The sequence below is a fragment of the Sarcophilus harrisii genome, chromosome 5, assembly GCF_902635505.1.
Source record: "Sarcophilus harrisii chromosome 5, mSarHar1.11, whole genome shotgun sequence".
Lineage (NCBI taxonomy): Eukaryota > Metazoa > Chordata > Mammalia > Dasyuromorphia > Dasyuridae > Sarcophilus > Sarcophilus harrisii.
Window position 1 is genome coordinate 276,536,695 of NC_045430.1, and position 12,027 is coordinate 276,548,721.

Below are 12,027 nucleotides of genomic sequence, written 5' to 3' on the forward strand. Positions count from 1 at the left end.
CTGTGAAGAAACAAAGCATTGTATTTCTCAGTCAGTACTTTTGCCCCAGAAAAGATGTCTATCATGTGGGTTTTCTCAAAACTCCAGGATCTCTCCTCATGCTACTTTTCTTTGTGTTTCTCTGATTGCTGCCTTTTAAAATGCTCCTTTAAGGGAAAAAATGCTTCCACTAGAAAGAGAGAGTTCCTTTCAGAAGACTCAATAGCTCCTCCTCCCTTAATTTTCTATAGGACTCCTTAGGAGTCTGATGTAAATGTTGGGTGGGTAGAAGATACCTGATTTTAGTGCAGGAGAAGAGAACTAGAGTCGGAGCAAAAAAAAGTCTAAATAAAGTTCATTTGTGAAAAGTAGAGATTTGACCCTCCCCCCCAAAAGAAGGAAAATATTTTAGATGAAAATTCCAAAGGGAATAATTAAAATTTAAATAGAAAATTTTAACAAAATTAGTTTATTAAAGGTCTACATAGATTAAAATATCTTAAAACAAAAAAAACAAACAAACATCCCCAGTCCCTTCTGGACCCATTTTTATCTGAGCCACTGATAGTTCAGGTCAGAAGTCAAGTGCATGGGTTAGAACATTTTTTTTCTTTAGTTATCCAAAGATGAATTTATTATTCATCTTTATTATTTATTTATATTGTTGCTGTTGTTCAATAGTTTTAGTCATGTCCTTCTCTTCATGAGTCTATTTGAGTTTTTCTTGGCAAAGATGATGGAACGCTTTGCCATTTCCTTTTCCGACTCACTTTACAGATGAAGAAACTGAGGCAAATGGATTAAGTGGCTTGCCTATGGCCACACAGTTACTAAGCGTCTAAGATTGCATTTGAACTCAGAAAGATGAGTTTTCCTGACTGCAGGCCTAGTGCTCTATCCACTTTTCTACCCACAGTTTAAACATTGAGCATGATCAAGAAAAAAAATTATTTTCCAAGAAAAGTAGAAAACAAATGTTTTGATCCAGTGATAAAGGATTTGAGGAAGAGGCTCTACCCCAGATCTGCTATATAGGGGATGTTGGGGCAATCACTTTACCTTCACTGGCTTTGGTTTCCTTACCTAAAAAAATTAAGGGATTGTACCAAATGACCTCTGAGACCCTTTCCAACTAAGATGCTTTCCATTGATAATTTTCTTTTTAATTTATGTGCTTCTGGATGTCCAGATGACTATCATAATATAGATAAAACCTTGATATTGGATAGAATTTTTCAGTTTCGATTGGGATCTGGATGTGACATAAATAGCTGAGTTTTACAGGAGAGCTCTACCTGGTTCTCTGAAAGCTAAAAAATTTCTGTATCATATTCTTTGATGCAGAGATCAGTTATTTTAGGAATGCTGGCCTCCCACACAAGGACCAGAGTTCAAGAAATCACTAAATGTCTTTGCTGTTTTTCTTCCTAGACCCTAGAACCACAAATGATTTGGCGATCTCTCTCTCTCTCTCATGGCGAAGGATAGAGTTCTGCTCTTCTTTAATGCTACCAGGATCTTCTTCTTTTTGATTCTAGCAGCAGAGATTAAACTTTCTGCGCACGTATTCAGGAGTTCTAAATTTGGCCTTGCCATTGACTATTGGGATAAAAATGTTGAAGATATTTTCTGGGGAGAGGGAGGTCTGTTCTCAAGGGGTTACAAAATGAAAGGATCAGCACAATGAATCCCCGGGCCCTGAAAACCTTGCGTCAGGCTGGGCTGGGATCTCAATGATTGCCTCGTTCATTGGAGACCCAATTTGCTGAACTTCACACTCACACATCCCACTAACCTTTAAGGCAGGGAACAAATTCTCTCAGTCGCACCGAGAATCTGAGCCTTCCCTCTGATCCATCACATGGAAAGGCACATTTCCTGGGATGTGACCAAGGATAGGTAGGCTGGAGCTCTGGTGAGTCACAGTACTCATGGTCAACTCCCAACTCACCTGAGCATTTAGACATGCACTTGGGGCAAATGGCATCATGAGCCTTGTTGCACTCATCCCACGACCAAGGGTCATTTGTGCCAGGAGAGGAGGAAAAAGAACCATTTGAAGAGGGAGTTCATTGCCCTGTGGATGTTACTTATATTTTTTTCTATCGCCAAATCCAGCATATAAATCTTCCTAATGACTTTCATTGCTTTTTAAGGATAATAACATGATTAGCATAAACCTTGAAAGGACCAACTGGACTAATGAACGGGGTAGGGGTTTGTAGAGAGAGCAAAGCTCTTGTTAAGCACCTATTGTGTACTAGCACTGTGCAAAGCGCATCAAGAGCATCAAAACTATCTCATTTGAGCGTCACAACAACCTTTCCCCATTTTACTGAAAGTCATAGAGATCAAGGGACTTTTCAGGAAAAATTAGCTAATGAGTGTCTGAGGATAAATGTGATCAAGCTTCTCTGGACACCAGGTTCAGTGCTGTGGTCACTGCAAGGGAGGATGGGAGTGGAGGGATGGGCCTTTTCGATCTAGTTCTGTAATTGTTTTTGAAATTTCATTTGTTTAATCTAACAGATACATGTATCATCCATATATAGACATGTGTGTGCATATATACAAAGTATAATGTATACACACATGTATGTGTACACACATCCACAATACATGTATATCATATATAGAGAGGCAGAGAGAAGGATCTTTGCGATGAGTGATCTTTAAAGTAGCATCCATCTCAATGTAAAATGAGTCATTCTCACACCCTTCCCCACCTAAGTATTCCTGGTCTTTTTTTGTCAATCCAAGTTTCCTTGTTTTGCTAGTTATAGAAGAAAGAAACAAAATCCTCTCTCTCTCTCTCTCTTTCTCTCTCTCTCTCTCTCTCTCTCTCTCTCTCTCTCTCTCTCTCTCTCTCTCTCTCTCTCTCTCTCTCTGTTTTTTTTTGTCTCTTCCTCACTCTTTTTCTCTGTCTCAACCTTTCTGTCTTTGCCTTTCTCTCTCTCTGAATCTTTCTCTCTCTCACTCTGTCTGTCTGTCTCTCTCTGTCTCTTTCTCAGAAAAGCAGTAAATCAGTATGTTTCTAAAAATAAAAAAAATGAATTGGTTCATTCCCAAAGTCAGTTATGAACCCAGACCGCCCTCTATTTCATTTTGTTTGTATCCTATTTTATTTATATAGCAGTAAATTATTTGTGTTCGGAGCTCATTTGGCTGACAGATAAAAGCTGTCAATCACCCTACCTCTTCCTGACATGACTTATAATAACCACAACAATTTTCTTTCTAACTTTTACTCACATAATAAGTGTTTTATGACACTTGAGCAGGGAAGACAAGGGAGCATGATGGACACTGGCTCTGTAGTCAAAGACAGTAAATTCAAGTCTCCTCTGATTTTCCTAGCCATGTGATCCTAAACAAGTCACTACCTCCCTGGGTCTCAGTTTCTTTATCTGTAAAATTAGTGTATTAGAAACATGGACTCTGAGACAAGGGGTCATAGAGGTAAAGGGGGAAGAGGCCTTTGAATCATGTGGTCCACATCCTTCGTATTATAAAGAAGAGATAAGGGAATTTAAACCCTAAGTTCCCACAAGCATCAGTTGAGCGGTGTCTGTAACGTTTGCTGTGGGTGATTGCATAAATCATCGGGATGGATAGAAGTGTCCCAAAGCAAGTTATCCCCAAAAGGGGATAAAGAGAAGAGGGCAGAACCTAAAGGAATGGTCACTTCCAGGGAGGTGAAGAGGAGGAGAGGAAAGACTCAAAGAGGAGGAGAACTGGGGTAAAGTGGTTATTATATTTATATCATAGAGAATCACAGGACTGAAACTCAAATTCAAAAAGCAACATGGAGGCCAGCCAAGCTAGCCCCCTCCTTTCACATTTGAGAGAACTGAGTAATGATTATAGTAGCCTGGATATAGGACTTTACAGTTTGCAAAGCACTTTATAACAGTCCTAGGGGGTAGGTGCTATCATTATCTCCATTTTACAAGTAAGGAAACTGAGGCAGACAGAAGATCAGGGATTTCCCCAGGGTGACACAGCTTATAGGCATTTGAGTCCAAATTTGAACTCGGGCCTTTCTGATTCCAGGTCTAGCATTCACAGTACATGTTGGCAGCTATGTGATCGATGAGCTCAAGGGGGTAGAGGCTGGAGAGTGGGAATTGCTCAAGTGAGAGTCAATAAGGTCCCTGATCCTTCTAAGGGAGAGGGCGTCCAGAGGAATCATGGTGCAGCGGATGCTCTGAGCCTGGGGTCAGAGGGTCTGAGTGCAAATCTAGCTGTGACATTTACTAGCTGGCTAGTCATGGAACTTGTAGCTCTCACTCTCTGGGTTTCAGTTCCCTCATCCTTTGACCAAACTGGGATAATAACAATGATCAACAAAACCAAAGACACTTAGAACTGTGGCAAGATATCATGGAATCCGGGAGTTCTGGGGGTGTAGTGATTGAGGGATTCTTAGTCTGATGCAAGGAGGAAGGGAAGGCACAAGGATTTATCAGGACACAATGTGGTAGGGCCATAGACTTAGACTCCAAGAAGTTACATGCCATGCCCAAGGTCACACAGCAAATTAGTAGGATTTGAATCCAGCTCTAACATTAAAAGTGATTTTTTTTCTGTTATAGGTACAATGGCAGAACTGGACTTTGAACTTAGGTCCTAGAGGACCCAGATCCAAATTTTGAGCCCCTTCCATTGCACCGCCTGGCTGATCCTTGTCATGTTCAAGCCTGAAGGAAATTCAGCTTCCATAATCTGATTCACTGACACCACAATTATCACCAATTAGTTCTGCCTCATGTCTGGGCTGCTTTGGAAAATAAAGCGATCCTCTCACCCCTCAGACAGAAGGCTCTTTAATCACTCAGGCTTCAGATTGGAATTCAAACTGCAGACTCCAAGGTGTTCTTTCACTTCCTCTTATTGATGAACTTCTAGCCCAGATGCATCTCTGATGTCTAAATAAACAACTCAACTTCTAAACTAACTTAGAGCTCTCTGTTTCTCTGTCTTTGTCTCTGTCCTGTTCTCTCTTTCTCTCTTTCATTCTTCTTCCTCCTCTTCTCTCTTCCTCTCCACTCCCCATCATTTCTTCTCTTCCCCTCCTCCATCTTTCCTCTCTTTTCCTCTTTTCTCCTTTTTCCCTCTCTTCTTCCTCCTTTCCTCTCCTCCCCTCCCCTCCCCATCCTCTCCTCTCTTCCCCCCTCCTCCTTATCTTCTCTCCTCTTCTTTTCTCCTTTTTTCCTCTCTTCTTCCTCTTCTCCTCTCCTGTTTTCTCTTGCTCTTCCCTCTTTTCTCCCCTCCTCCTTTCCATAACTTCCTTGCTTAAGTGACTCACCAAGAGTAAATAGAAGTATATTAACAGCTTTGAAAAGGTTTCTTGCCTACATCTGTGTATTCCACCCTTTAAATCACTCACTAGGTTAAAAAGAAATCAAAAGCCAGGTAATTGGCACTGTCTCTCCTCTCTTTCTCTGGAGCCCTTCGGCCTTCATGGAATATAAAAATTTCTCTTTCCCATCTCTTTGAACTCAGTAAATGCCCTCTGGGTTAGCTATGAAAGAAAAGAAGGAACAGATTTTTTTTAAACAGCCATCACACTAAGGGAATTACCAGCCCTTCTAGGAGGTGACATGCTTTGGGGTTCTTTAACACCCACATCAATAATATTAAATAGCAGCCGCTATTAAAGGAATCCTGTTAAGGATAAATTTCTGTTCTCCATATTAGATTCCACCTAATCTCAGAGGTAGTTCCATCCCTTAGATTCCCTTGAATAAAAACCTACTTGATGTGTCCATACCGGATAGCATTTCTTTGCTGACAACTAAACTACAAAGGAGTTTTTTTTTTCCCTGAAGAGTTGAGAGGGGAAAAAAAAAAAAAGGTGACATTTCAGGTCGCCTTTGGAACTTCTTCAAAGCTTTTGTATTGTATCAGAACTTAGGGCTGGTTTCTTTTTCGTTTCAAGATTCCCTTTTCATTAAGCTTTTCTGGGGCTGCCCTTAGCTTCTGATTAGCATTTATTTGCCCAGGTCTTTGCCACCAAACCCATAAATAAGGCTGCTGGCCATCTCTCTGTCTTGTAGGGAGCCTGGGAGGGAGTATTGTGTGATCCAAATAGCTCCCGGTTAGGAATTGGAAGAGTGGGCTTTGTCACTTACCAATGGTGGAATAAATCACTTCAATTCTCTATTCCTCAATAAATATATCTATAAAATGGGGGGGGGGCAAGAGAGGGAAGGAGGCTTGGGCAAAATGACCAGTGACCTAAGTTCAGGGCTTAGTGTTATCACAGCCATGAAAAAAATCTGATAATTACAATTAATATAGATTTTTTTGTCTTTATTCTTAATTCCTAGGATCATAGATTTAAAACTGGAGCTAGATTTAGTCCAATCTTCTTCTTTTATAGATGAGGAAACTGAGGCTGAGAAGCTTTAATGATTTAATTTAATACAAGTAAATGTCTGAGGCAGCGTTTGAACTCAGGGCTTCTGGCTCAAAGCCCTACATTTTCCTATTCTACACCTGGTTGAGAAAAAATAAAAATGAAATAACTCTTATTATCATCCTCATCAGTTATCATTTCTTCTACTTGCCTCAATATATGGATGAGGAAAATGATACATGTGGCAGCATGCTTTTATTAAGCACCTACTGTGAATCAGTGAGCATTTTTAAGCACCAACTATTTACCAGTAGTGGGGGTACAAATTAAAATCTGAAATAGCTCCTAGCTTCAAAGATCTTATTTTGTAATGGGAAAAAATGATAGCCAGAATTTCCATCAGGCTATAAGGTTTGCAAAGAATCTTACCTGATCCGGGATCTCATTTGATCCTCACAACAACTCTAGTTAGTGCCCAGTGAAGTAGGCACTCTTACTATACCCATTTTACAGATGAAGATGCTAAAGTTGAGAGATGTCAAATGCTATTTCCAGACATACACAACTAGGGAAGTGTCTGAAAAAGGATTCTAATCCAGATTCTCTATCTCCAAATCAAATTACATTTCTATTGTCAGGATGGTTCCTTTTGTCATCAATAGGAGATATATAGGATTTCTGAGGGAATCACTGCTGCTGTTCACTCCCATCATCCCAATTTTTGGCTAATGGAGCTATTTGAATGGATTGCCCTTTGAGAATTTCCCAGTGAGTTTTATTTACAAAGACCCAGGCCTGGAATTGAATGTTGAGGATTCAGATGTAGGAGTTTAATGTCAATTCAGGTTTTCTGGGAAATTTCCAGGAATAGAATATAGACTATAGCTCAACCTGAAGGACTCTAAGAGTAGATGCTTCCTGATTCTCTGAGGGGAGAGTGAGCCTCTGAAACCACAGGATCCCAAACCAGACCCCTAGAAACCTAACCTAGGGCCAGTGGTTCTAGAATTAAGGCAGGGAATGAACCAGATTTAGGAATGGTCTGTTTGGAACACTCTCCTCAGAAGAGAGCATTGGTAAATGCTCCAAGGGGGGATAATTCTGATAATGATATAAGTATGAACACACATGGGAGAAGGTCTCATTTGGTTACTAAGCTGCCCCAGACATGCTTGCTATCTGCGTGACCTTGCACACACAGACAATCCCTTCAACGCGACTGATTCAGTTTCCTTTTCTGTTAAATGAGTGGGTTCCATTCAATGACCTCAAAGGTTCTGATGGGAGCTGCTCAGACCAGGGACTGTTTCAGGTCTGTTTTTTTCATCCGTGGCTCTCTCTGATTTTTCTCTACTTGTAAAGTTACACAGAAATGAATCTGTATCATGCAAAGTGACATTTCTTTATATTTTATATATATTTCCCAAAAAAGGAGTCATGAAAAGAAATAGCAGCTTTCTTGAGAGGGACCATCATTTCATCATTTACTGCCTCTGGGGACAGTTGGCATAAAAGCAAACATTTCAGATTTTTATAACTCAATACATAATTTAGTTTTTAACACATCGGGGCTATAGTAAATTTTGCTTAAATAAATATATGTGCATAATATGTCTATATATGTATGTTTTAAATAATGTTATGTATATTTTCCCCATAGATACTATATATAAATACGTGTTTATTATGTATATGTATATATTTATATACATATATATCTATATATATCTATATAGATATATATATGAATGTCTTTTATTTTCTACTTTAACTGTAAGGAAACCAAAATACATCTCATTTGTCGATTCCAGTAGAGAGAACGCAGGGTAGCTTCCATACCATGATGAAGCAGAGAAGGAATACTTTCATGGAAGAAGCATATAGCAAATGCTCATTAGATATTTGTTGAATTGAAAATGATGTTGATCTTGCCTTTAATGCAGACTCCAGTTGCCTGGTCCTATATTGTTTAAAATTTTTATCATTGATATAGATGAAGACATACTTATCAGCAAAATTATCAGATTTGCAGATGACAGGCATGGAGGGATGATTATAACACACTTCATGGCAATAAATACTTGTTGATTGATTGATTAATGGTCAAGTCAGGGGTCAGAAAATTACTTATCGGATACAGCATTGGGCTGAAGGAACTAAGATCAAGTTCCTGGCACATATAGTAGATGCTTAATAATTATTTATTGACTGGTTAATAATAAGTGTCACAAGTACAGTATTGGGAGGATGGGGCTTCAGAGTACTTTAACTCAAAAAGATCTGGGGATCTTGGGGCATTGCAAGCTCATGAACGTAAGTTCATGTGACAATACACTGCACTAAATGAGGGGTGGCATTTAAGACCTGAGGTGATGGATAGTCTCACTATGCTCTCTCCTAAACAGAGAAAATTATCAGGAGCTTTATGTTTGATCCTTGTTGCCGCCTTTGAGGAAAGACATTGATAAGCTAGAGAGTATCGAGGGGACAACTAAGATGGGAAAAAACCTCAGGTTCAGGCCATAGAAGAAGTGGTTGGGAGAATTCAGAGGAATATGTCACTGTCTAAGTTGTTTAGATGGTTTTCTACATCATTTAAGGTCTGTCACATCTAAGAGGGATTAGATTGGCTCTGCTTGGTCTCTGAGAACAAAACTAGAACTTGTGGGTGGAAGTGGCAGAGTACAAAATTTGGGTTTGATACAGGGGAAAACTTCCCCAAAGCTAAAGTTGTCCAAGGGTTAGGATTGCTTTAGGAGGTCATGGATAACCCTTCGTTCTTCACACAAAGACTAGATGATCACATGTCCTCATTGTTGAAGGGATTATTGATTGAAGGGGTAATTGTAGATAGGACCCCAAAATCTTTCACCTACTCAGATATTTTCTAAGAGTGAGAAGAACCACATGGAAGCAGCAGATGGTCTCCTCCTCACTTCCTTTGAGTCTCACTTAAAATCCCATTTTCTTCAGGAATTCTTTCCCAGTCTTCCTGCCCTTTGTTGATCACCTCCCACTTCTCCTCTCTGTCTCTCATTTATCCATCATTATTTGCATATTTTTTGATCCATTAGACAGTCAGTTCCTTGGAAACCAAGACTGTGGTTTTGCTTTTTTTTTTTTTTTTTTTTTTGGATCCTCAGTGCTTCAGCACATAGTAGGTGCTTAATTTTGCTTGTTGACTAGTTGCATCCCTGGGAGGATTTGGCTATTTAACAAAAATTTATCTTAATGCAGATCTGCTTTTTAATTCCTTTTCATTTCTTTTGTTCACTGAAATCAGAAAAAAAAATACACACTTTAATTCATTCTTGTGAAATCAAAGTCATAGTGAAAGTTGGCCCTGCTTCCATTTTTCTTTTAAAGCCCATTCATTTCTGATTTTGACAACCCTTTGAGGCAATACTTAGCATTACACCAACCAAGAAATAGAATGGGTACATAGTTCAAACATTGACCTTGCTTTTGACAACATAGCTTTCTATCAACCAGGAAAGATAGCATCCATTTTCCTGGAAGCTCACCAGTCCCTAGTATATTTTCTTTCTTGATGTGACAGTAACCCTCATTTTTTATCCTGTATAGGATACAAACTTAACAAACAATATTCAATAAAGCCCCTTAAGCATAAAGGTTGAGTTAATCCATTTATATTGGTCAAAATCTGGAGCTAAATAGCTTCTGTTAAATATGTTTTGAATTTTTTTCCAACACTGATAAAACATAGCATTACAGGATGACAGAACTAGTATTGTAGGGATATTAGAGACCACTGGGATCAGTCCCCTTACTTTGCTGCTAGAAAATTGAGGCCCAGTGAAGTAAAGAGATCTAAAGCCACACAGGGCAATAAGTGAGAGCGGGTCAGATTTTAACCTGAGTTCTCTGACTTCAAATACAGTATGCTTTCCATTGTACCTTTCTGCCTTAGTAGTTATTTTTAATATGATTTTTAAAATTTTTATATGACTTTTTAAATCATATAATTTATCTCTTTTATTTTACCTTATTGAAAGATAAAATTTTAAAGAAATAAATTAAAATTTAAAGTTGGATTACAAATAAGCTTTACACATATATAGGAGAGATCTGATAACCCACCTGAGGTTTGTAGGGGATAACAAATTGCATATTTATCAATGATGTGATAGAGCAGTCAAGAAAGCTCATTCTGTATTAGTAAAATGGAACAAGCTACTCCCAGAAGGAGTGACTTCTCCTTCCCTGGAGATAACTAAGCCCTTGTCAGGCATTTCTTTTTTCAGGTATGGGTTTGACTAACTGAAAACTGAGATAATTTCATCTTCAAAATTCTATCATTCTGTAAATTCCCACCCAATTCCTCTCAAATTCCCTACTTTTTCATAGGAGATTAGAATTATCATAACTAGTTAATGCCACATGACGGTCAATAATATTTTTTCCCATTTTAAAAAACATTTTCATTTAAAATTTTGAATTTCAAATTCTATTCCTCCTTCCCCTACTTCTGAGAAGGTAAAAATCAGATATAGGTTATATTGTCATGCAATTATTTAAAACATTTCTACATTAGTCATTATGTACAAGAAGATTCAAATAAAATTTACAAAGAAGAAAGTAAAAAATGTTTCAATTTGTATTTAATCTATGTCAGTTCTTTCTCTAGAGGCCTAAAGTATGTTTCAGCATTAGACTTTTGGAATTGTCTTGAATTATTGTATTGCTGAGAATAGCTAAGTTATTCATAGTTCTTCATTGAACAATATTTCTGTGTATAATGTTCTCCTGGTTCTATAAGTATTTCCAGATTTTTGAAATCATCCTGCTTGATAGTTCTTATAACACAATAATATTCCATTACTATCATATACCACAACTTGTTTTTGATTTCCAGTTCTTAGCAATCATAAAAAAAATGCCATAATATTTTTGTATAAATAGATCCTTTCCCCTTTTTTGGATGCTTTTGGACTATAGACCTAACAGTGGTATTGCTGGATCAAAAGACATGCATACTTTTATGATCCTTGGGCACAGTTACAAATAGCTCTCCAGAATTATTGAATTGGAGTTATTCACAATTCCACCAATTGTGCATTAGTGTCTGTCTCAATTTTCCCACATCTCTTTCAACATTCAAAATTTTCCTTTTTATTTTCTGGTATTACATTAGCCAATCTGATAGATATGAGATGGTAGCTCAGAGCTGTTTTAATTTGTTTTTCTCCCAATCAACAGTGATTTTTACATGATCTCATAGATATCATTGATTACTTTATTTGAAAACAGCCCATTCATATCCTTTGACAATTTATCAACTGGGGAATAACTTGCATTTTTATAAATTTGTCTCTGGTGTCTATTTAAAAATGAGGCCTTTATTAAAGATACATGTTGCAATCTCCACCTCCAGTTTTTTGCTTTTCTTATAATTTTGCTTGCATTGTTTTTGCTTGTGCAAAACCTTTTTAATCTTATACAATCAAAATTATCTATTTAGCATTTCATAATGCTCTCTATATCTTCTTTGGTCCTAAATATTTCCCTTATCCATAAATCTGATAGATACACTAGTTCATGCTCTTTTAATTTGCCTAATCTATCATTCTTTATATGTAAATTATATACCTATTTTGACCTTATATTGGTATAAAATGTGAAATATTGGCCTAGTTTCTGTCATACCCCTTTTCAGTTTTGCCAGT